This window comes from Condylura cristata, unplaced genomic scaffold (genome assembly GCF_000260355.1).
Source record: "Condylura cristata isolate star-nosed mole 26May11 unplaced genomic scaffold, ConCri1.0 scaffold00028, whole genome shotgun sequence".
Taxonomy (NCBI): domain Eukaryota; kingdom Metazoa; phylum Chordata; class Mammalia; order Eulipotyphla; family Talpidae; genus Condylura; species Condylura cristata.
In genome coordinates, this window is record NW_004567129.1 from 7,812,329 (window position 1) to 7,836,660 (window position 24,332).

The window sequence follows — 24,332 nt, forward strand, 5'->3', positions numbered from 1 at the left end:
ATTGCAAAACACAGCATGTCCCCCACTTCTGTGTCCAAATGTGACTTTAGAGTCACTCCCCCGCCTTCAACTGTAGGTAGAAGAGGAGAGAAGGAGATGGGTGGGAGGCATAAACCTGATTTTCATCTGCTAAAAAAAAATGAAATTAAGCTACTTAAATGGGTTTTCAATTACAAGTATCCCAGTGTGAATTTAATTCTGGATCCTCTTCGTTTAGAGAGCAACACTCTTACACCAATAATTTAGTGTCATCATTTTATGCATTCTTGTTACCTCTTATTGGTTAATGGAAGGGATTTTTTTTTTATTAAGAATTTTGCTTGCTGAGAAATTTGCATGAAATTCAGTTTTTTGGTTTCTAGGGAAACTAAGGAGGGGGGCAAAAATCATATTGTCAAATTGCTACTCTTTGTAAAGGAAAGACATTTTAAAGACCCAGTGAATTGAGTGTCGGAAAACAGGACCCCGTTTTCCCTGCTCTTCAGAAATATTGCATTCTTCTCTGTGTTGCTGTTAGCAGTCTTTGAATAACTGCATTGTGTATATTTAACATGATTTCTTTTGTAGCTTTATGCAAAATTAACCTTTTCTTTAATTGTCCTCACATATAGATTTTATTCAATATATACTTTTGAGATTAATCTGAATGTCTGTGTGTATGTGCATGCAGTGCCTATATTTTATTCCTTTCTTTTTGCTCGTCTTTATAATTGCAATTTGAAAACCATCTATTAAATATGACAATCAAGGCCAACCAGCAGGTTTTGTTACATTGAAACCATCCATTTGAAGCAAAGAATTAATGAACTTTTAAGGCAAGGTCCACATGGACCCTGACCCCCCTGGTAATATTTCATATGAGGTCACTGGGGGGAAAGAAATCAAATTTCAGCTGTGAACATGATTGACAGGTGAGAGCAAGGAAGGGAAAAGCATTTGGCCAGATGGGGAATCTGGAGAAGAGGATGAACAATTATTCAAAGTTACTGTGTGTTATTAGAGATTATAAGTTGATATGTGAAAAGTTCAATACTTGACACTTTTGGGAGCTTTGCTTAGTTTCTTTTCTGAAAGTCACTTTGGTGAAGTGATTTCAGTAGCGGAAGCCAAAAACGGGGAACCACTAGCTTTCTTCTCTCTGGCTAATTTCAACCACGTACAGCTTTGGCACTTATTTCTGGCAATTTTCTAGACTACAGTATGGAAATTAAATCTCAGGCCATTTGGGGAGCCTTTAATTACCTTCCATTTATTCTGAGAAACACAGTCTAGATTATATTATGGTTCTTGGGCATATTACAATGTATTTACCCTAAGCGGTATTGCAAAAAGATTAATTCTCCATTTCTGTAGCGTCCCTTTGATCCTGACTAACATTTCCCATTAATGCATGTTACAGCTTAACATATGCAAATCTGTCTACCAAAATGCACGAAAGGTCTTCTAACATTGAAGATCAACAGAGACATTTGTGTGCTGCTATTTGATGTACATTATCTATGTAGCATTTCTGGATAAGGTGTGATGTTGGCATTGTTGCTATGGAAACAAATGATGATGTTACTTGACCCTAATACCAGGGGTAGCTTGGGGATTCACCTTAGAGCCTGTCTCTTAGCTTGAATTACCTAAAGGCGATAACACAAGTGCCCATGATTTGCACAGGAGTTGAAAGAAAGTAAGCCTTCAAAACCAGTTCTTTCATCTTGCCGAAGGTGGTGATGGAGCTCCGCCTGCTCATATCTGTGCTCTGCGCATTTCAGATGTTCCTGCCATTGGCTAAGACCCACCTGGATGCAACCAAGCCTTACACAGCCGCCTCGGGGCAGGGCAGGGGGGGGTTGCAGATGTAGGGGACAGACCCCTTTGTAGGTTCCCTGTCACCTATGGGAAAAGCTGATGGAACTTATTTCAGTAGTACTTCTCGGGTTCTAAATATGCATCTTTTTTTTTTTTCCTAGTCTTATGATTAGCTGAGTGGACATGTTTTATCCTGACTATACCTAAGCTGATATAAATTCAAACACATATAAGGAAGGCTTTATTATTTTATGAACTGAGGTAAAAATCAAATTAATAAATAACTAACCCCAGACAGTGAAAGTACTCCGAAATCTTGTTTCTATTTTGTATAATGTACCCTCTCATGTTACCCATCTCCATCCACAAATAAAATGCAAGCATGATTTCCTGATGCCCAGTGTTCATGCAGGTGCTTGGAATGACTGTTCACTTCAAAGGTAAAGATGTCCTTTGCCCTGTTTACCTTGCAGAGCCCATCAAAATATTTTAGCAGAAGTGATGAGGCAGGTTTTCTCATGCAAAGGATATGTGAAATTCGACTGTAAGTTCTGATTTCTTGGTGCTTCTGTTTGAGAAGCCCAAGTGAGAATAGTGGCTGGCTGTGCCCCTGACTTCTTGGCAAGCCCCTCGGGGCTTCTAAATGCTCAATTTTTAGAGTAAGCTCCCTAACCCCCAAGGACAACAAGGAGTAGAATCGTGCATGCAGATCCAGAGCTCGGACCAACCCATCACAAGTTCCAGGAGTATGTCTTATGCAAATTACATCCATGGATTTGTCGGCACTGAGAAAATAAGGGGAACTCATTCTATGTAAAGTGTTTTATTATTGGACTTACCTGATTGTTTGCTTGTTGTTGATGTTGTTTATTTAGATTATACTCCTGTCTAAACACCACCACCCCACCCCCTCCCCACACAAAACTGCTTAATGTTCTTCTGTCGGTGGGCACTGGCCTGCCTCTGAGCTGACTCAGTCAATCCCTTACCGCAGCACATGCATGGCAACTGGCCTCTGATGCTGTCTGAATCCAACGACTTTCAGTCAATTCTGGGAAACTATGACTTAAAGACAGAAACAGTACGCATTTAAAAAAAAAAAAAAGGAAGAAGGGATTTTTTTGCAACAGTGCAGCCCTCATTACTTAAAACCAAATGATGCTTCCATAAAGAACTTTCCTTGTAAAAGCACATATTCAGCCACCTGTCAACATCTCAGATTCACTGCTGCTGTTCACAGATGCCAATGTTTAAACTCTCTTTACCTGCCACGTGCCGACTCTCATTTCCTCAATCCAAAAATTACTGTAAAGTTGTTGTTGAGTGTCTGCATTTTTTGCTTTTCTTGGCAACTAATGAAATTATCAGCAATAAATGAGCTAAGCAGAAGGGTTGGTTTGGTTTGGTTCTCTCTCTTTTTGCTTTTTTTTTTGTCTCCTTTTTGCAATATTTGGAAAATTCTGGGCAAGGGTGAAAGTAAGCCATTGGGGGAATTCACTGCTCTTCTCTTTCCAACATCTACAACATCTAAATATAATAAAGCCATTAGCACTTGAATCATTTCAGATGGGAATTAATACCACATGGGGAAAAGGGAGAAACCACTTTAGGTGGTAGGTGGGAAATCAGACCTGCTGGGGGAATCACAGGCATTATCACTGCAGACAACACAGTCACTGAACAGTGACCTCAGGGGTAATATGCTGGAGGCTGTTAACACCTGTTTCCAACCTGGGGGCGAAACCTACAAGGGTGAAGTCAGAACAGAAGAGAGGGGAAGGGGTAAAACCTGGATGGGGTCTCTTTTCTCCTTTTCCTTTGTAAATATCATCCAATAATGTGTTATTCCAGGCAGCCAGTGGTGCTTTCTTTTAGTCACTTTAGCCCATTAAAAAAAAAAAAAGTTTATTTGCGAGCAGGTAGGCAAGTGGAGATGAGAATTGAATTGATCTGAAATTGGCCCTGAGGTTAGACTTCCTTTAAAGCGGGATCTACAGATAAACTTTCTTTACTTCTGCCCTGGCTCCTGCCAGCAGCAGAGTTGATTTGGGGTTTGTAATTATTTAAAGGGATTCTAACACCAGGGTTCTACCCAAGTTAATCAAAAGAGACCTTTTGTTACTGGTAGATAATTAAAGAGCTTGAGTCTATACTGCCATGGTGTGTCTGTGGCATGTTTTATATTTTAAAGTGAGGTCCATTTCTAATGCTCAGGAAGTGGAGCCGGGGGGAACTGACATGGGGCTCTCTTATAAGGTGAAGAAATTAAGAGAATAGGATTTTCTGTGGGCTTTCTTTATGTCTTTCCCGTCTCCCTCCCCCCACCCCCATTCCCCCATTTAGGATTACTTAGAGTCTTATCCCAAAATCATAAGGTATCCATGATACATTTACCAGCCCAGGAGTCAGGCATGCGGCCTTTGAAGGACTGTGGACGCTGATGTCCTAGGACTCTACAGTGTGGATGGCGAGATCAGAAATCCCTTCACCCCTGCTGACCTGTTTGACCCAAGGGAAGAAATGCTTGCTCATTCTTCGCTCCAGTGGCTAGTACATACTTTCAGTTCTGTCCTGATGCTCAAAGTCTATTTTATTTAGTTACTGGTTTCCCCACAGCTTTATTTATTTTTGTTCTTCATGTAAAGCCCGAAAGCAGTTTCTCACCATTGCCTAATGGAAGGCAGATGCAGAGGGCACAAGCTAGCAGAAGCTGGACAGGCAGGTTTGTAGGTGGGTTTGGAACCTGGTACTTCTTCACAGGGAAGGAGGGACGGGCTTCTGTGGACCTCTGAGCAGCCCCGAGCTGGAACTGAGGGTACTCAGTGGCCCCCCCTCCCCTGCAGCCTTCTGGAGAGTCTGCTCTGAGGCTCCATTGGCAGGGAGATTTTTTTTTTTAAGATTTATTTATTTATGCATACAGAACTGGGGTAAAGGCCAGAGGTGCAGGAGCGGTGAGAGAATTCACCAGAGACAGAGTGGGGAGCAGAACAGGCAGATTGACAAAGTACACTGCTGAGGGGAGCAGTGGGCGGGTCAGAGGAGGTCTGCCGCGCCATGTGGGTCAGCTCCTTGGCTGGGGATCAAACTTGTGCTTCAGTGGCTTCAGAGAGAGCTTCATAATGTGGTGGTTTAACTTGCGCCACCAGGGAGAGCCCGGGATTTATATATATATATATATATATACATATATATATATATATTTATATTTTTATTTATGCATACAGAACTGGGGTACAGGCCAGAGGTGCAGGGATGTGAGAGTATTCACCAGAGACAGAGTAGGGAGCAGAACAGGCAGATGGATGAAGTACACCACCGAGGGGAGCAGAGGACGAGACAGGAGAGGTCTGCCACACCATGTGGGGCACCTCTGGGCCAGGAGATGGAACTCACACCAAAGCGGCTGGGGCCAGCTTGCAGTGCTGCACTTTAACGGGCTGCGCCACCAGGGAGGGCGGAATGGGGGATATTTACCTGGACTCACTTCCACCAGCTTGGGGCTGTTTGAACCAACTGGAAACTGTGAGTCAGAAGCTGCGCACTGCCCTTCCACAGTCCTGCTCGGTTGTGAGTGACACACGTGTTGGTGAAACGTGACACGACCTGAACGCTAGTCTTGGCAGCCCCGGGAACCCAGGCATTTAGCACGAGGCCTCTCGTTGCTCTGATCCTTGTTCACTTTGCTCCCTTACCGCAAACTGACAGTGACGCTAAGGATTGGACTGGCCTCTGCTGAAGGTGAAAAGGGTGGTGGTCATGAAATAGCACCTGACTGCTGCTCTCAACCATCTCCACACATCTGGGGGCAGATAATACTCTGCTTACAAGCTGGTAGAGTTGGGTTGGAGATTTGGGGCCCTGATCCTGGAAGACAGATACAAGGTACAATTTGATTCCTGACCTGGAAGGGACATGCCCCATGTCTGGGCAGACCTGGGAGCTTTCGCAGCAGCCTGGGTCAACCACAAAAGTAAGGGAGGGAGGATCTAAACATGTAAGGATGAACTTTCTACCCCCATTGCTGGGAAACTTTGTTTCTTACCGCACTGGTGGGATGCAGTGTGGGGAAGGAGGTACAGTCCGTCCCTGCAGGGCATTTCTGTTTTGATTCTGCAACAGACGGTGCCATTCTGACTCCCCGTGCTCCACGGGCATCCTTTCCTACCAAAGTGAAAAAGGCACTTTCCCGTGTTTGGCACAGTCAGGTTAAAGGAGGAGATTTTCACCTTAGGACAGATGACATCGAGTGTGTGATTTCATTGTAAATTTGAGTGTGCGATTTCATTGTAAATTTGTCAGGAGTTATTTGCAGAGCTATTGAGGACAAAGTTATTCTGAGAATGCATCTTTTTACTATTTCTTTAAAATTTAATTGGGATCAGGCCACTGTGTTGTTTTGACTCCAGGGTTCCTTTTTCCTTCTTTTCTTTTTTGCTACTGCAAGCTGCAATAAAGTGACTTGTAATTTATAATCAAAGTTTGGTATCGTTAAACTAAACTGTAAAAACTGGCTTTGGGGTTTTGCTCATAAAATAAATATTTGAAAACAGAGCGATGAGGCTTGTACAGTAGAGGCAGTGGCAGAGCATATATATCTGAGTAGATGAATATATATGTGTGTGTGTGTGTATTTTTCCCAGAGACCCTTAAGCTAGCCCTGAAAAAGCATCTTACAAAACTGTGACTTTCTCTAAACACCCCAGTATGAGACGACACGGATAAGAAGATGTACACATTTTCTTTAATGAACTCCTAATTTGTTTTCTAAACTCCATCCTTAATTCACATTAACTTATTTTTTTTCAGTTATATTATTTTTGCACTTAGGAATCAGCACCTACGTGCTAGAATTCTCTGTCTGTAAGCTATAGTGCTCCTTAGCTAGGGAGACTTTTTTTCTTTCCCTCTAACAAGGAAGCTCATTTAGAAAGAAATGTTTATGTGAAGTGCTTGTCAGTTGGCATTTTTACTGGTTTGCTAACCCAAAGGTAAAATATAAAGCCATGTCTTTTCCTTGCTGGCTTGTTGTTCCTAGAAGGGTCCCTCCCTTGTTAGCTTGATAAATAATTTTACTAGGGGGACTCTGCTGTATTTTTATGCTTGCTGTCTATTTTCTGCTTGCTGCAAATAAATTTCTGTACTTAGAGGGCACTAAAACTCCAAACACATGGTATTTTCCCATTTTGCTGCCGGTCGCCCAAAATGTTTATTCCATCTCATGTTTTTAATTAATTTCTTAAAGGAAAAAATAAATTGTGTTTATCATCAAACAAGATTAGTCATATATTTCTCAGGACCAGTTGGTTTTTACCTGAAAGTAGAGCTTTTTGAAAGGCTTTGCTTTCAAAACCAGACCCCGGGTCCTGTTTGTCAAATTGAAGCCAAGAGCTATTTAGTAGGGGAGTGTTAAGTTTTCTCATTATACATTCCCTTGTCTTCCTGACTCTAAATATTAAGCTTTAATATGAAAAATGATTACATAGAAACAAGACAATCCACAATAGAATTTTTATATTTGAAAATTGATACATGTGTAAAAGCAGAGAGGGAATTGATCATGTGTAGCAATGTAAATATAGGCATTGATATAAATATCAGGGTCCCCCTAGATCTTGGGCCATTAGGCTTGGGACTCACTGCTCCTGAGAAGAATACTGGTGTGCATCACTGGAGCAAAAATGGGTGGCTCCTTGGTGCAAACATCTTAAAACATTCCAGTAACATGAAATAAAATAAAAATTAATGTAGTCTATAAATCACAAACACAATGAACATAGCACACAATAGACAGCCAATAAAATGTTTAATGAAAGAATGACATTTATGCACGTTGGTAAAACAAGTGATCATTTTAAATGAATGCCAGATTATCACATTAAATGCAATGAGATTTTTTTTTCAAAGTAGGTATTTGTAATTGGCTATTTGTTATTGGCAATTTTCTGAAATTGAAAAACATTTTTTACATAGGACTAGAGATATGAATTTGAAAACAGAATGTTAGCACTGTCTGTAACCAACATCAAGGGTATTGGAGAAACTGAGTCCAAAGTAGATCTGGAGGCAGTTTCTACAAAAATCAACAAAATGAAAAGGAAAAATATAGAAAAAGGCATGAGTTCTCACATAACCTTTAGAGATCCAAAGGTCAAAGTTTCAAACATTTATTTTCCTGGACCCTGTACCATAATGCATAATACACAATCATTACAATTTCCACTGTAGGCACAAATATTGGTTACTAACATGCATGTATCTTATCGAATATGTACAGATTTTATTTTCAGATCCACGTCTCAGGGATTTCAGAAATTAGCCAGATCTCAAATTGATGACCATTCCCTGCCCCCCTTCCCCAGCCCCCACAATTACAGCGCCTGTTGGCACTCAGTTTTTTAAATATTTAACTGATAGTTGACCTTCAGTATTTCGTCCAGTCACTTTTGTTGTGTACTAGTTTTTCAGGAATTAGAGAAAACTACAGCGGAGTGGGAGACCATGATGTTCCGCCTAACCCTGCCCTTTGGAGGTCATCCAAAGCCTCATCAGCATTGATGACGACAGCTGTCATTGATTATCTCCTGGGGGCCAGGACCGATGGCACCTTTGAGCCTTCCAATAACTAGAGGGAAGATATTTTAATCCCCTTGATACAGGTGAGGAAACATCTGAAGAAGCTATAATTTGAGTCTCCTTTATAGCCATGCAGATATTTCTAGATAGACACCTTGCCCACCCTGACCTTAGTTCATTTGTTGTGTCCCTCCTTGCCAGCGGTTTACCTTGGGACATGCAGTGTCTCAGCTGCTCTCTCCTGGATTGTCCTTTTCTGAATGGGACTAGATACATTACAGTCTGAATAGAATCTGGAAGACTGGAGTTAGAATTCTCTTGGTCTTGACCCCAAGAACTCTTCCAGCTCTTAAAAATAAATGAATCTGTAGCTTGATTTTGGTAGGTACGGCGCCGTCTTTCTCGGTTTGAAGGTAAAGATTGTCTTTTCAAGAGCACTTAAAAAATAACAGATGGTACGCTTCTCTAATACTCTGTAATGTGTAAAGTGTCAGGTGAACATTTGACACTCAGGAAATTGCTGGATAGTAAAGATAAATCAGCGTTAAATCACTCCATTGAAAGCCCCATTTAATAAAAAGTTGTCAGCAAAATCTGTAGTAACACGAAAAAGAATGCACAGTTTCTGCATTTTTTACATAGTCCCTCAAACATTTGTGCAAAGGATGAAGTACATTAGTGAACGTAAAGCGTTTGGCAAAGTAAACACCCTGTTGTTTATTTTGACCTTGATCAGTCTTATTTGGAATAAAAAAAAATCTGACCTTCACACCTTGCAAGCCTTGGTTTGTTTTAGAATAACTTTGCTGTTATGATATTGGGACACATCTCCCTGTTTTAAAATAAGTGTTTTCAAAATTGGAAAGTTGGGAAAGACCTAGACTAGTATTTTATAACTATTGGTTTTTCCTGAAGAAAATATCACTACCCCTGACAAACATTTTAAAGGTGTGCTTGGGGAGGTCTGTGGTCAAATTGTTTAGGGAAATGATGGACCTGGCAAAGATAAACCTGTAAGTTTTTCTAGCATCTACCCCCCACATTTTGTGTGCTAATCTTTAGTGTAGCCCTCTCTGAGGAGGGAACAGCATAGCTCATGGACAGGGTTATCCAAGCTTCTTAGAGCATGGAACCTGTTTTCTAATCAGCCATCTCATGGAATTAACATTACATGGCTATCTCAATATTGAGAAACCCTGTCTTAGTTATTGCATTTAGTAATAGCATTCTCCTTTATGAGCCCCCCCCCCATGAAACCCATGTTCCGAAGGACTTATTTGTAATTCTGTTTGTTGTATTAATCAGAACTCTATAAGAGCTATAGAGCTTCTGATCTGCACGAGAAGGATATAATTCCAGTGATGTATGTCACGGGCAAAGATAATCTTCACATGGATGTTATTCTATAGGCCTTTACAAGCATCAGATGACTCTTGGTTACTGTTTTAATGGGCCTCACCCATAGAGTTTAAGGGCCAATCTCTGCTGTGACTTAAAAAATAAAACAGAGCAAAACAGAATTGCCGCCCAGTGCAGTCTGACCATTTATAATTGGACGAGCCTTCCAAGGAAAGAATAGAGGTCCATCCGGAATGTATTAATTGCCTAGAGTCTTGACGTGACAACTCTGCCTTCAGATAGCTGTTCTTTTATTATGGGAATAAAGATGTATATTAAGGGCATGAGACACAAGTGGGTGGTTGGGAGGAGTTGGGGATGGAGGTTTGTTCTCTATCCCTCTTCATTCTACCTTTTTTCACACCCACTTTATTTTCCCTGAGGAAGGCAGGCTGACCTCTCTGCTTTGGAATATATTATATCATTCCCACCCTCACTCCCTAAACATCCCTTTTCTTTAGTGTTCCCTGCTGGGGTAGTTAGAGACTCTGAAGGGCCGGTGCTCAGCAGAGATAACTGATTGGCCCTCTTTGGTCAGGTATCTATATCTCATCCAACCAGTGGTGGTTAATGTCCTTAACAAGTTGCCTGTCTAGTCCAATCTTTTGACAGTGTCATTGGGCAGGACTTGGAGTATGGACACTTTACAAGACAGAAGAGGAACAGTCATGTATATGTGAGCCTCATCTAGACCCTGGGAGGAAATAGGTAGAGTTAGGATTTGAACAGGTCTCTCAACCTAGAGACTGGGTTTTCAGCCTTGCACACAATCATAGGACTTTTGAAGATAATGATGCCTGTCTGCCTCCAACCAATGAAATAAGAACTTGTTTTTTTTTTTTTAAAGATTTATTTATTTATTCATACAGAGCTGGGGTACAGGCCAGAGATGCAGAGGGTGAGAGGCTTCACCAGAGACAGAGTGGAGAGCAGAACAGGCAGATCGATGAAGTACACTGCTGAGGGGAGCAGCAGGCAAGTCAGGAGAGGTCTGCCACGCCATGTGGATCTCCTCTGGGGCTGGCGGGAATCGAACTCATGCGGAAGTGGCTTAAACTTCTTAATGCTGTGATTTAACCCACTGCGCCACCAGGGAGGGCCCAGAACTCGGTTTTTTAAAGATTTATTTATTTATGTATACAGAACTGGGGTATAGGCCAGAGGCGCAGGGGCAGTGAGAGGATTCACCAGAGGCAGTGTGGGGAGCAGACCAGGCCAACTGATGAAGTACACTGCTGAGGGGAGCACCAGGCAAGTCAGGAGAGGTCTGCCACGCCATTTGGGTCACCTCCGGGGTAGGGATCGAACTCAAGCGGAAGTGGCTTTTGGCTTCTTAGGGCTGTGCTTCAACCCACTGCACCACCAGGGAGGGCCCAAGAACAAGTTTTTTAAAAAGACAATTCCCAATGACTCTAATGCATAACCAAGAACAGGACTCCTATAGAAGAGTCTAGAAATGTGGCTATAGATAGAAACCCAGAAAGTGAAGAGACCAATGGTAGATTTATTATATCTTCAAACTCAGCATATTTCAAGTCCAGTTAAAAATTAAAAGGCTTAACAATTACTTTGTGTTTTTCCTGCTACATCCAGCCATCTCAGTCTTCTGCTAACACCACTTGTATTTTTTGTAAGGAAGGCTAAGATAGTACAGGCACCAAGGGGACAAGCAAATTGGAGATGGTGTCCAGAAACGTGGGTTTGATACCTGCCTTGGCCACTGGCAGCCCCGTGACCAGGGCAGCCCCCACCCCACTTGTTGCTCTGCTAGTTCTCGCTCATTTTCTTTGGGAAGTCAGTTAAGTCACAATCAGAAGCTTTCTCTGAATCTATACCACCAACTAAGTGTACACTTCATCAGCGATACAGCACATTAACCAAGGGAGATATTGAGGATTTCGAGCTAGCAGAATGGCTAAACTTAAAACAGGTTGGTATAAAAAATATTTACATCGGAAAGAGGATAATGTATTTAGTTATCGAGTTACAAGGATAGATGTACTCCAAATGATTTGCACAATTTTTGTAGCTACCAATGAGATACTTACGTTATTTGTCATCATTACCACCAAGCACTTACTTACTGGGTGATTGAGGTTATGGAAGACACAAGACGGAGGCAAGAAATGGCACTGGCTGGAATTAACCAGGATGTTTGATCACACACTGTCAGACGCATTGATCTTCCACTAAAGCATGGCATTAAACCCCACGAAACCGGGCCTGCTCCAAAGGTACTCTTCGCTCTGCCTTGTTAGACAATTGCCTTTTAAATGTCTCATCTCCTCTTGGGCTCGAAACTCTGTGACCATGGAGTTGGTGCCTCATTTGTTTTTTGCATCCAGTACAGCCCCATGTTGGATGAGCACAGAGCAGCTCTGCCCCAGATCCTTTCTGGAAGGCACTGGAAGGTACCTCAGTAAGTGACTCTGCGCACAAACAGCAAATAGGAATCTACTAAAAGTCTGTTAAATGGCATCTTGAAGTCTATCAAAATGAGAATCTGTTCTCTTCATTTTCTAGCTTTTCAAAGACCCACGTCCTGACATTCCCTTGCCACATCCGTGGGCTTTTCCCTTCCCTGGACAGCTTATTAAATGTGGTCTGCGTCAGACCTATTTCTTACTGTTCTCTTTGGGAGACTCATTGGAAGATAGATCTTTTTTTTTCTTTTTTAAAGTTGGTTTTGGATGCCCAGCTTATTATGCTTTAAGGTTTGTTTCAGTGGACACTTACTGTACACCACCTATATACCAGACTGTAGATTTGGGGCTAGAGGATCAGAAACACACAGAATTGAGTCCTTGCTCTCAAGATTTATTACTCATGTGGGCAGTTAAACAATAATAAATGCTGGTCTTGGTTAATGAACACTTTTCCAGAATGTGTTGGGATGTTTGTGTGGTGAAGGTACAAAGGCAGGGGAGGTATTTGTGAACATGGTATGAAAATAAATGTAGAAGCATCCAAAGTAGCAAGAGGAAACTAGATTTGATTTTTAAACTTGCCATTGGTAAGTGTCTTCCTTAACCTTACACAAAATCCAATGCTACACAACAAAAGACTGATCATTCAAAACCTATGTGGAACAAAAATGCCATAAACAAAACAACAAGATGACACAGTGAAACTTGCAACCTAAAAAAGACCTAATTTCCTTAATATGAAGAGCTCCTCAGAACCTGTAATAAAGAAGATAAATAAGCTGATCGAGAAAGGGCAAAGGAGAATGAAGAGCTGTTATAAAAAATAAATACAACTGATCAATAATATCATTAAACCATCTTTGCTTAGAACAATAATAGTAAAAGCAATAACAATATCTCTTTTCGGCTGATGGTACCTGTGACTTGGGCAAACTCTTAGACAGCTAGTTTTTATAATATAGCACCACTGAAACACACTTTTATAGACATTTCATGTTTGGGGATTTTAATTCAGTGCACCAGAACATGGAATACAGCGAGAACAAATGGTGCGTTTATATGTATGAGTTTCAGAATTAGTATTGCCTGAAGTGGTCCAAGAAGAGGGGTCAGATGGAGAAGAAATTGTAAAAGGGGGTGGAGGGGAGGGGGGGGGAAGAAAGCTTGGAAATCCTGCAAAAAGAGCAGAATGAGTCTAGGTGGCCAGTGCCAGGACACATTTGCTTCTTTCTCCTGCTGCCCAGCCTCCAGTTTTCCAAAGGTGAAGCCATCCAGCTGGAAACCACCCCCACCTTGATTAGAGCGAACTGATGGTGCACACCCACCACATGAAAGAAGACTGACGCGGTGTTAATTGAATTAAGGCTGTTATTGTTCTGTGAGCAGTGACAGCCGCTCCTCTGTGCCAGCCCTTTCTGTTCATCTGCATTGTCACAGCTTTAAGTGTTGGGGGGAAGAGAGGAGGGGCCCTTTTCAAAGAACTACATGGGGATTTGGTCACGTGTCTGCCATTAACATCAATGGCAGGCGCAGGGCGAAAATGCCTGGCACGTTGCTACACACACCTCTTTGAAAAAACGTCCCCTCTGGTGTTGCTACCAGGCTCCCCTCCACTGATACAGGATTTGAGGGCTTTGAAGTTGGTTGTGGAAATTTCACTGCTTTCTTTGACTCCAGCAAATTGCTCCAAAATGCTACAAATGTAAAAAAGACTAAGCGAGCTTTAGCAGCAGCTTAGAGGTGGAATCCCCTTAAGCCATTGACAGAAAAATGTGTTTCTTCTTTCTGTTTTTTTCATTTGTGCATTATATTTTAAAACACAGCAATGTAATTACTGTCTTAGGCAGAGAAAAAGGAAGACAGAGTGGAATATGGAGTGGTGAGGAAAGGGGTAGGTTTGCATGTCCTGTTCTTTAACTTGGTTGTATTTGGGGGCAGGTCCTGGCTCAGGGACAGAGCTGCCCGCAGGAAACTGTGTAAAACAGATTTTGTCCAGTGTGGCTAAATGGGGTCGGGAGTGGGGGGTGGACTGTTTCCAGAGTGAAGCTGGATTTGACTGGGTATTGAGGCAAGCGTTGGATGCCAGGACTGGAGAACTTGCTGCAAAAACCCAGGAGAGCAGAGACCAGGGAAATTCGAACCCACGGCTTCAGTCCAGGGTCATGGTTGCTCATGTGCTTAAAACGTTGCCTTAGGCATTCTGCAGTTTAGGGAGAACGATAGTAATTGGGTGTGTTTTCTGAAAATTTCCCAAAGTTATTTTATTCCCATAGCAGGCTAGCACTGTACCGGGTTAGGAAGAAATATGGAGTGGCGGAATGACCGCTAGAAGCTCCCCAGGCTTCAGTTACCACCTCCATAAATTTAAGGATTTGGCACGAATCAGAGGTTTTCAAACTCATTTTATTTTGTTTTGTTTCGGCAGAGGAGTCATTTGTAAAATGAAGGTTTATGTGAAATCACTGTATAAAACCGAGGAGGGGCCCCGGGTGGAGCTGGCCTGCCAGTGCCGGCCGTCAGCCTCCCCCCGGGACTGGGGCTCTTCTCAGTCCCTTCTTAGAGAACACGTTTGGGAATTGCCCTCTCAGGCAGTGCAGCACAGACAGCTTTGATGGAGCAAAGCTTACTCCCCTCCCTGGAAATACTCCGCGCTTCCCCGGGGTGAGTGGAGATTCCCCACTGCTTTGGACATCAATACCAGGCCTTCCTAGCTCCGGGAAGGCGCCTCCCTTTCTCCAGACCCCGTTCTCCAGACCGCAGGGCTGAGCTAGCTGCAGCGACTTCTCCCCCTGTGACATCCAGGCAGTCTCTCAGCGCAGGGCAGCTGGCGGCTCCCGTGTGACCCAGGTGGTGACAGGAGTGGTCAGTGGTCATCATGTCTCCTTCAGCTCAGAAGTACTAAGGCTCAGGAGTCAAGAAAACCCCCTCATCTAACGAAAGGGGACAGCACCCTGATTTTTATCCCCCTTTACCCTATTCCCTGCCTTCATGTGTCACTTTGGTGCCAGATTTTTTCCCCCTTTCTACCAAACTGGACTGTGCTGTCTTGCCTTGCACCAGCCTTTCACATAGAGCAAAGTCCCAGGAAATGTTTGCCGGCTAATTATAGGCTGGTGATCGTGTGCCCCTCTTCTCAGTTCCTCATTGGGTGACTTCACATGGGTAGCATGACATCGGCCAAGGTGGGAATATTTATAGCACGGAATGCTAATGCCGTAAAATCAGAGCCCCTTCCTTCTGCCCCGGCCCACCAGAGACTTGGCTGCCTCGCATCTAACAGCACAGCCCTGCCCGACACGTCCAGACAAAGGAACGAAACTGAGTGGAACAGCGTTAGCTATACCCACCATTCTGGCGGTGCTGCTCTTCGGGGAGCACAACGTGGCTGCGGGGGAGGAGGCCCCAGTAGACTGGAGGCACTGAGGAGGGTCATGGGCAGTGGGGAGCCTACGGGCAGCCAGGAAGGAGTGACAGGTTGGCCCAGGTGAGGAGGCACAGAATGGGACAGGACACGGCCAGGCGAATAAGGGGATGTTTGGAATCTGGTCGGGGAGGAGGACAGCTTGTTCAGGGCTGAGGAGGCTTAGGTGTCCAGCAGGGCAGTTTTAGAAAGGCGGCGCCTGGGGCAGGGGTGACACTGGATGAGGCAGAACCTTGAAGGATGCTTAGGTATTACTCAAAGTTGAATTCCACTTCCACTTATGTTGGTAACTCCTTTCCCCTAGACACGTCCCTTGCAAAAGCACTATCCCGCTGCTTTTAGTGTCTTCTTAATGTCTGGAACTGGTGCAGAGACTACGTGAGTAACTTCCCCCAAATCAGAAGCTCATCTAAATCAGTGAAAAAAGGGATGCACAACCACAGGCTGGGAGGATCTGGGCTGGCAGGGGCAGTCATTTGGGCCCTTGGGCGGAAGGAAGCGCTGCACAGTTCTTACTGCTTCCCCCCAGATTCAGGCTGGTGGGTCATGGGACCACCCTTGATTGTTTTTAATTTTATGCATGGACTTTGACTAGTGCCTCCCTGAGAACTGGAGTCAGCTCCCTCTTGGTCAGTGGTTCTCCACTTCAGCTACCCGAGAGATTCATCTGGAAAGCTTTCAAAACCCCGGTGCTTCAACCCCAGGGCAGATCAGTGAGGTCAGGATCTCAAAGTGGCACCCCCGAATCAATATCTCTTTGCAAAGAGTCCCCAGGTGATTGTGGCATGCTACCAAGGCAGCCCCAAGCTGCAAGACCCCAAGGCTCTGACTTTCATGAGCATCACAGCCCCCGAAGGACCGTAGAGCCCCGACGGCTAGCCCCTCATCCCCAGAACCTCCTGTCAGACCTTCTGCGAAGTTACATTTTGGAGTTCCCAGTGATGATGGAGTGGGGCCACATTTAATGGGGTCACAGCGCCGTAGGTAGCAGAAGAAGCATTTACAGAGACATCTCATGGAGGCATTGGGAGACTGCGGCCCTGTCCCTGTATGCTCACTGCATCACCCCACGCGTTGGTTGAGAGCAGTAGGTCTTACTCAGGGGAGACGTTGCCACTTGAGAGCTTTTGGCAGCATCCAGAGACACTGTCACAGCGTGGGCTCTGGGTGTTCTGGACATCTAGTGGTCAGAGGCCAGGGGTGTTAGAACATCCTCCAGTACACAACTGCACACTCCACCCCACCCCACCACCACACAGAAGTATCTAGCTCAAGATGTCAATCGTGCTGAGATTGAAAACTTGCCTCAAACAGCCTCTGAGCTGTTTTTGGCTTCATCTGAGAAGTGTGAGTTCTTATACCCCTCCCAGATCCTATAGAGAAGGCAGTTAAGTGCACAATAACCAGCTACAATTCTTCACTTCCCTGCTGAGTCACTTAGTGATGTAAACTTGGCTGAGAGACTCACCTCTCTAATTGGGAAAAAAGCTGTTTCATATTAATGTGAATTTCTTGATTATCAGTGAGCCAATCATTTTCTCATGTATGTATCAGCCATTTCTTCCTCTGCTGTGATCTAGCTTGGCTTTAGCTAGGAATTTCAGCTTTGGAGTGTCACCTGGGAATGGCTAACATCCATTGAGACTCACTCTATGCCACATGTTGTACTGAGCATCGTCTTAACACATAAAGCCTCTCAGTTACTCCCTGAGATAGGTTTTACCTTTAACCCAGGTTATTGGCGAGACCATGGAGGAAGCAAGAAGCCATGGAACTCACCCAAGATTGCCAAGTGGTAACACTTAACCACGGCACAGTGCAGCTTCCCAGTCATCAAAATGCCAATTTTTGTGGAAGTTTGGGAGGTGTGAATCATTTAGAAAAATATGGGAAATAATGAAATAAGTCATTTCTTTTCTCTAAAATGGGCACAGTTACAGGACCAAGCTTCTGAGAAGTAGTTGTGAGAAATACAGGAGACAGTCTGTGTGAAGCCCCCAGAAATACTCAGGAGCCCCCATTTGTTATCATGGTCCCCAAATCTTCACACAGCACCTGATGCTGAAAGGCCCCTTGGAGTCTGAGATGCTGACTTAGTACTTTTCACTTTGTGGGTCACATTATAAGCAGGAAGGCAGGGAATTCCTCGACACAAGATTGCTAAGCTAGAAGTCGCTTCCAGAGAGCCCCGGCACGTCTGACTGGTCAGAAAAGAATGGCTTTAACCTTCGCTTGTGTGGTTCCAGCCTTAAGACAGGCCTGTTTTATGGAGAATTTGGTGTTGAGGTATGTTGAGAAGACACAACACCCTCGATCCTTATCTCATAGGTTGACGGGTATGAAGGCAATAAGTTGGGGTGGCTCCCCTCAACCCTCCCTCCTTTCCAGAAGGAGCAGGAATTTGAATCCAGGTCTATAGGATTCCTATGACTGGTCTCTTACCCATCCTATGGCTCAGCATGTGAGGCACAGAAGAAACCAAGCAGGGGCAGAGCGACAGGGAGACAGCCACAGACACCCCATCCTGCCACCACAGATACCCCGTCCTGCCAAACCTTTTTTCTTTCTTTGCAGAGTCTCCTGCTGCCACCTGGCAGCCTCAGAGACAAAATGTCCTTTTTCTAATCTGCACATAAAATGGATTTTAGCGACTGGATTTTATTGAGGAAACGACTCCCTTTTCTCCCACCCCCCAGCATTCGAAAACATATTGTCTTCCTTACTGTAGTTCATTTTGCTCTCTGAGGTGATTAATGAATTAAAGATGCAGTGTATTTATTCTTTTGCCTGATTACCATTCTGTAATAAATCTAAGCTCTGGAGCCTGTCGATACAGGAAGGCCAACCTGCCTCTTTGGAAAATAAAGGTTTGTACATTAAACTCGACTTCCAGCTCTCCACACAGGAGACACTTCACCTTTAGAGCCTTATACAAATAAATGGGAGCTCAGGCAAGACACTGGCTAGCAGTAGAAGCTTCCATTTCTGTAAAGGAGACGGCACCTTGCACATACCTCCCCAGACATGGCCTGTGGGCTGGCAGCTGAGATTTATTTTCTGGGAATGGTGATGATGGAGATGGAGTGACACCCAGGAAGACTTTGTTCCCACTCTAAGTACTACACTAGTCTCTGACTCATTCGACAGAGTACCTTTCGGTTGCTGGGGTGATATATGTCCCTTTCCAGGGACAATTCCTAGAAGGTGGGAATATTGCTTATACAGGGCATCGGGGACACAGGGCCAAGTCCCCTGCTCTCTGAGCCAGGCGGTCCTGGCTTTGTGGCTTACTAGTTCTGTGACCTCAGGCACAAGTGGTCTACTCATCAATCAGTGGGGACCCCACTTTGCCTCCCCAGCAGTTGGGAGATTGGTTGATTGTCCCCGACCCAGCTGCAGGGATGGAGTGTTGCTTCACTGCTGAAGATCGTGCTTCACAACTTGACCTGCTCCTCAACTTGACCTGCTCCGGAACAGGAACGACATGCAAAGAAACAGAACTCAGTTGACAGTATCATTGGTGATTAGCTTCCTGCTCTCTCTCCCTTTAAAAAAGAAAAGAAAAATGTCATTTGTTCCATGGCTTATATGAGTCATCGATTGGATAGACATACACATGCACTATATATGTAATTACATGTGGATTTGTTTCCAGTATACAAAACTCATACTAAGTTAGCAATCAAAAACAGATCAAATGAGCCCTCCTGCTAGCTAATATTTAATTTTAGTGGCAGCTAGCCTTTCTTTACATGTACCTTATCCAAGCTGAATGTCCAAGGAATACCTCTGAGGACTCTAAAATCTAAAAGCTATTCAAAATTCTAAGTCCATTTTTTTTAATCTGTAAAAAAAATCAAGAACCCAAAGGATCCGGTACCTAACAAGAGTTTGGGAGCCAAGCCACAGACTTTGGAGGACATTTGTCTCCTTGAGAGGCTGGACTAGTGGGGCAGTGGTCAAGAAGGAGGCTTCTAATGCCCTGGGTAGAGACTCAGGACTAAGAAAGCTAGTTCCAGGGGTCCCTGACTAGGGGCCCTGGTCTTCCCGCTGTGGACAGGGCAGTAATGGGATCCACACTCAGAGAGGTAAGCAGTCAGGATGTGGTGCCAGCAGGAACCTGGCCAGAGTATACCCTCTGCAAGAGTTGTATTAGCAAGAGGACCCCAGTGGTCTCCGCAGGGAGCATCAGCAGCGTCCTCTTTACTGGGCTTCAGCTTGCCAGACTGGACGACAGAGAGATGAGGCCTGAGCATGCTCTGCACCCCTTTACTGACTGGCCCAGGCCCTTCTGACTTTCTCCAGGTTCCTTCAGAATGCTGCTGGCAAGTTGAAAGTCTCACTGCAGCACAGAAGTCACTAGACTCTCAGATATATTATTTTAAAACAAGTCAGAGATCAGTTCATAGGTTCTTCCTCACCTGCTTCAGGGCTCCACGTGATACCATTGACCTTATTCAACTTGAACTTATTCCTTACTTCTCCCCCAAATTCCTCTCTCCTCCCCTGCAACCAGAAGAAGAAAGAACTTTCTATGTCGCAGAGACAAGGAAGAAGTAGGTGTTCAGTGAGGCAGGTGTGCTTCTCAGGACCAAGAAATACTCCTCTTACCTCCTCTCCCACCACACAAAACATTACATGGGAAAGAGAAGACAGGCCATCCAGAGGGACTTTGCTTTTAATTAGGCAGGGACGGTCTCCTCCCTGGAAGTCCCAGGAGGCCAAAGGGAGGCCATGGTCACTGTGGGGTGAGGGTAGGACACAGGGAATCTGTTGAAAGTAGAGAAAGCTCAGCTTGGAAGGCATCCTGTCTGCAAGAGCCTCCCTTTCTGCCTTTGAGATACTCAGAATTATGAGCTAAAATAAAAGAAACTTCAACCCCAAGCTAATAACTTAGGATTGGCTTTCACAGCCAACCTAAATGATCAAAATGACCACAGGTGATTCTGCACAGAGGCGTCTAGATGATGCTTTTAAAAAGTGTAAAACATACAGGAGGCAAAAGGCTTCCTTCCCCTCACCCAGCATTGCCAGACCTGCCCTCCCCCCTGCATCCCATTAAAATCATATAGGATGGCGCCTGTGTGTATTTCACTGGTTATTTATTCATTAAAACATCTAGAACATTGCTGTCTAATAGAAATCTATTGTGAGTCTCATTTAAAATTTTCTAGTAGCCCCGTTTAAAAGAAAAGCAAAAGAAACAGGTCAGACGTTCCTGAATGTTATTTTAAACCCAACACATCACTATAGTAATTTGCAGCAACTCTTGGCCAATATAAAGATGTATTCATGAGTAATTCTACAGTTATTGGTGCCAAGTCTCCAAACTTGAATGTGGATTTCAATTTGGATATTCAACAGTTCATATAAAAGAGTCTGACCAAAATGATGAAGCCATGTTTAATTTTTTTTTTTCACTGCCTCAGGTTTTAGATTTAAAAGTAAAGCAGAATCGAATGAAAGTTAAAGACATGAAGTCCCTACACTCAATGGCACATGAGAATGCTCAGTAGCCACGAACAGCCAGCAGCATCCTCATGGGCATGACTGAGCTCTAAATTTATCTGGTTGAATTTAGAGTCTCAGTTAGTGTTATGTGGAGTCTGGGAAGCCCAATGCCTGTGGACACAGCTGTGGTCCTTACCCACATAGTGGGTAAGTTCCACATAGAAACATCTGGCCCAGCCCTGCACATAATGCATATGGACATTCCTAAGTATGGATAGAAGCATAACAGAAAAGACCTTTGGAGAACTTTCTGTCAGGCAGACGGGAATTTAAAGCAGCAACCTGAAGGGGATTCTTCTGTTTGTTTTCTTTTGGGTCTGAAGGGGGGTAGGGCCCTCAGTTTCCTGGTATGGGGCTAGGAGGGGACTGGATCCATAAGGGCAGGTGGGGAGGTGTCCGAGGGCCAGTCTTCAGATAGGCTGATGTGCTCTCTTCATCTTCTACTTGTTCTTTTTAAAAATATTTATTTATGCATACAGAATTGGGGGACAGGCTGGAGGTGCAGGGGCAGTGAGAGGATTCCCAAGAGACAGAGCGGGGAGCAGAACAGGCAGATTAATGAAGTACACTGCTGAGGGGAGCAGCGGGTGGGTCAGGAGAAGTCTGCTGCGCCATGTGGGTCACCTCCGGGGCTGGACATCAATTTCGCACTGAAGCAGCCATGGCTTGGCTTGGCTTCATAGTGCAGCACTCCAACCAGCTCCACCATCAGGGAGGGCCCTGTTTGTTCATTTAAGGACTAAATGCTGGGTCAAAGCACAGAGGCCATTTTCTTGGTGAGAGGTGGGCTGTCTCTGAAGCAGAGAGGCTTAAGAATGCAGATTGGAGAGAGTTTAAAAGTCTGCCAGGCCTTCAAAGGCTGGGGAATTGTAGTCTTAGCTCCCGACTTCAGAATAAGACTGAAAAATATTCAGCAGTGCTCCATGGCTTCTGGGTAGATCAGGTAAAAAATGCTAAGTGTTTATGTTTGACTGTTGGACTTCAGGCTTTTGAAAGTATATTTTTCTCAAGCACTAAGAACTTTGATTTTATAGGTCCTAGAACAGTGTCGGAAAGTCCACTCTGTCGGTTCATCCACTCATCCTTCCATTCATGTCAGTCACTCAGCTGCCATATCGCCTAAGGAATAAAAGGGCCTGGCTGTGGGATACAAAGACTCTAGAAGGCACCAAAAACCCACCTTGAATCTGTCCACTCACAGCTGCACAGCCCATTGGCTCCTGCTGGGTTTAACCTTAAAACACACCACTCATTACAATGGAGAAAGTGCCACTGAGGCTGAGGCCAGAGAGATGGTCTGGAGGCTAGGAGGTGTGATATCTACTTTCAGTACTTAAGGATGAGAAATCTTATGTTGAGCAGTTGCAGGAGTGAGGGTAGAAGGGGACATGCTTTCCATGTTCTAGGTCATTCGTGTGGCAAGGCTGAGGCAGGCAGAAGCTGAAAACTGGCCAGCCAGAGGTCATGTGCTGGGGGCTGATGACTCAAGGTAGACTGGAGACAAGTTGTGTCCACTTTGACACCCAAAGGCACACCACAGTGGCTCAGCGAATGTTCTCAGGATTAATGGAGGCAAATAGTTATCCTCAGGGAACCTGGTGTGCCGGTCAGCTGTTGTCAAGCGGTGTCCCACATACCTCTCCCTCTATTCTCAGCTTGCTGAGTTCCTTTCTAAATTGTGTGGATAATTGCTAGAATTTTCTTTGGCTGTGGAGAGCATTTTCTCTTCCTTTCCCCACGGCATCACCTGAGTCACACATGCTTGGAGAAAAACAAACATAGTTGAGGTGATTTGTTTTATTCTTAGCTCTGCAGCCCGCATTTCTCTTTTCACAAAGTTTCAACATGGCGTTGGTTCAGTTTCACTGGGCTGGCCAGATCGGGGAGGACATAGGTCTCCTTTCATCTCAAGGTCCCTCCGTTAGATTTCTCTGTTTTAGCCAACTGCATCTCCAAAGCAACATGGGACTCCTGGAACTTCTTCACACAGAATGTCTGTGACATAGGCACGTGGCAGACACAAACAGACAAAGCAAACAAAACCCAAGCACTGCTGTGGGAGGGGGCCAGTCGAGAACCCGTGTCCTGCCTATCAGATATCAAACCATAAAGTGATGTGCTAGAGAGGAAGGGGAAAACGGAGTGAAATATAGCCCATCAGCATTTTTCATTCCCTTTGGCTCCTGCAATTTAAAAATGGAATCACGTTTAACATCTTAATTAGAGACGGTAATGTACAACAGTTTTTTTTTTTTTTATGAACATCTAGTAATTTACTCACGAAGTAAATTATAGTCAATCTATCTGCAGTGACAAGTCAATAAAACAGAGGAAGGCTCCCGCTTCTCTATCATCTGACATGTGTTTCCTGGTTTTACTTCTATGGAAGGCAGGTGACAGGTAATGGCTGTGTGTGCAGCTCATGGGGTAGAGGGGTGTGACCTTTGAAACATTGCTCCCTACAGGATCCGGCAGTCAGGAATTTAGAATGGAGATGCTCAGCACTGAGGAGAAAGAGGGACTGTTTTGGGTTCTCATTCTGGAGAAGCAGGATGATTCAAGCGGTAAACCAACTTCTGCCTGCTTGCAACAGTGGTTCCTTCTAGTGAAAGAGTGCCGTGTGTACACAGCCTGAGTAGCCGGAATCAAAGGCTGCCTCAGGCTTACCTCTGGTGCAGACTCGGTTAATACCGAAGCCCACTCAAACCACGGCCAGTGTCCTCAGGCACGACGCTTTGTGTTTAACAAGTTTTCCTCTGGTTTCAGAAACAACCGTTAGATCAAAGTAAACAGCCCCCAAACACACCCAGCTACCAGCCAAGATTACAAAGACGCCGGGGTAGAGGTTTCTGTGGTGCTTCTGTTGGTTCAGCAGAGAAGAACAGCAGTCCAGCTATGAATAAACAAAATCTGTGAATAATTTGCATAAGTTCAGGGAACGGAAGCATCATGGAACTATCTCTTAATGTTTTAGTGCTTTCTAAAGGTGGGGTAGGCCTTAATATCAGCACAAGGCTCTGGTTAAGAATCCTAGAACCAAAGGGAAAATTGCTATTTTGCTGTTTCCTCAAAGGAAGTCCTGGGACCGCCACAGACCCCAGCTCAGACTGCAGTTTAGACACTTCCCTTTGGCTCAGAGGTGTGTTCACAGGGCCCAGGGGCACTGCATTCTGACCTTAAACAAAAACCCCCTCTTCTGTGCT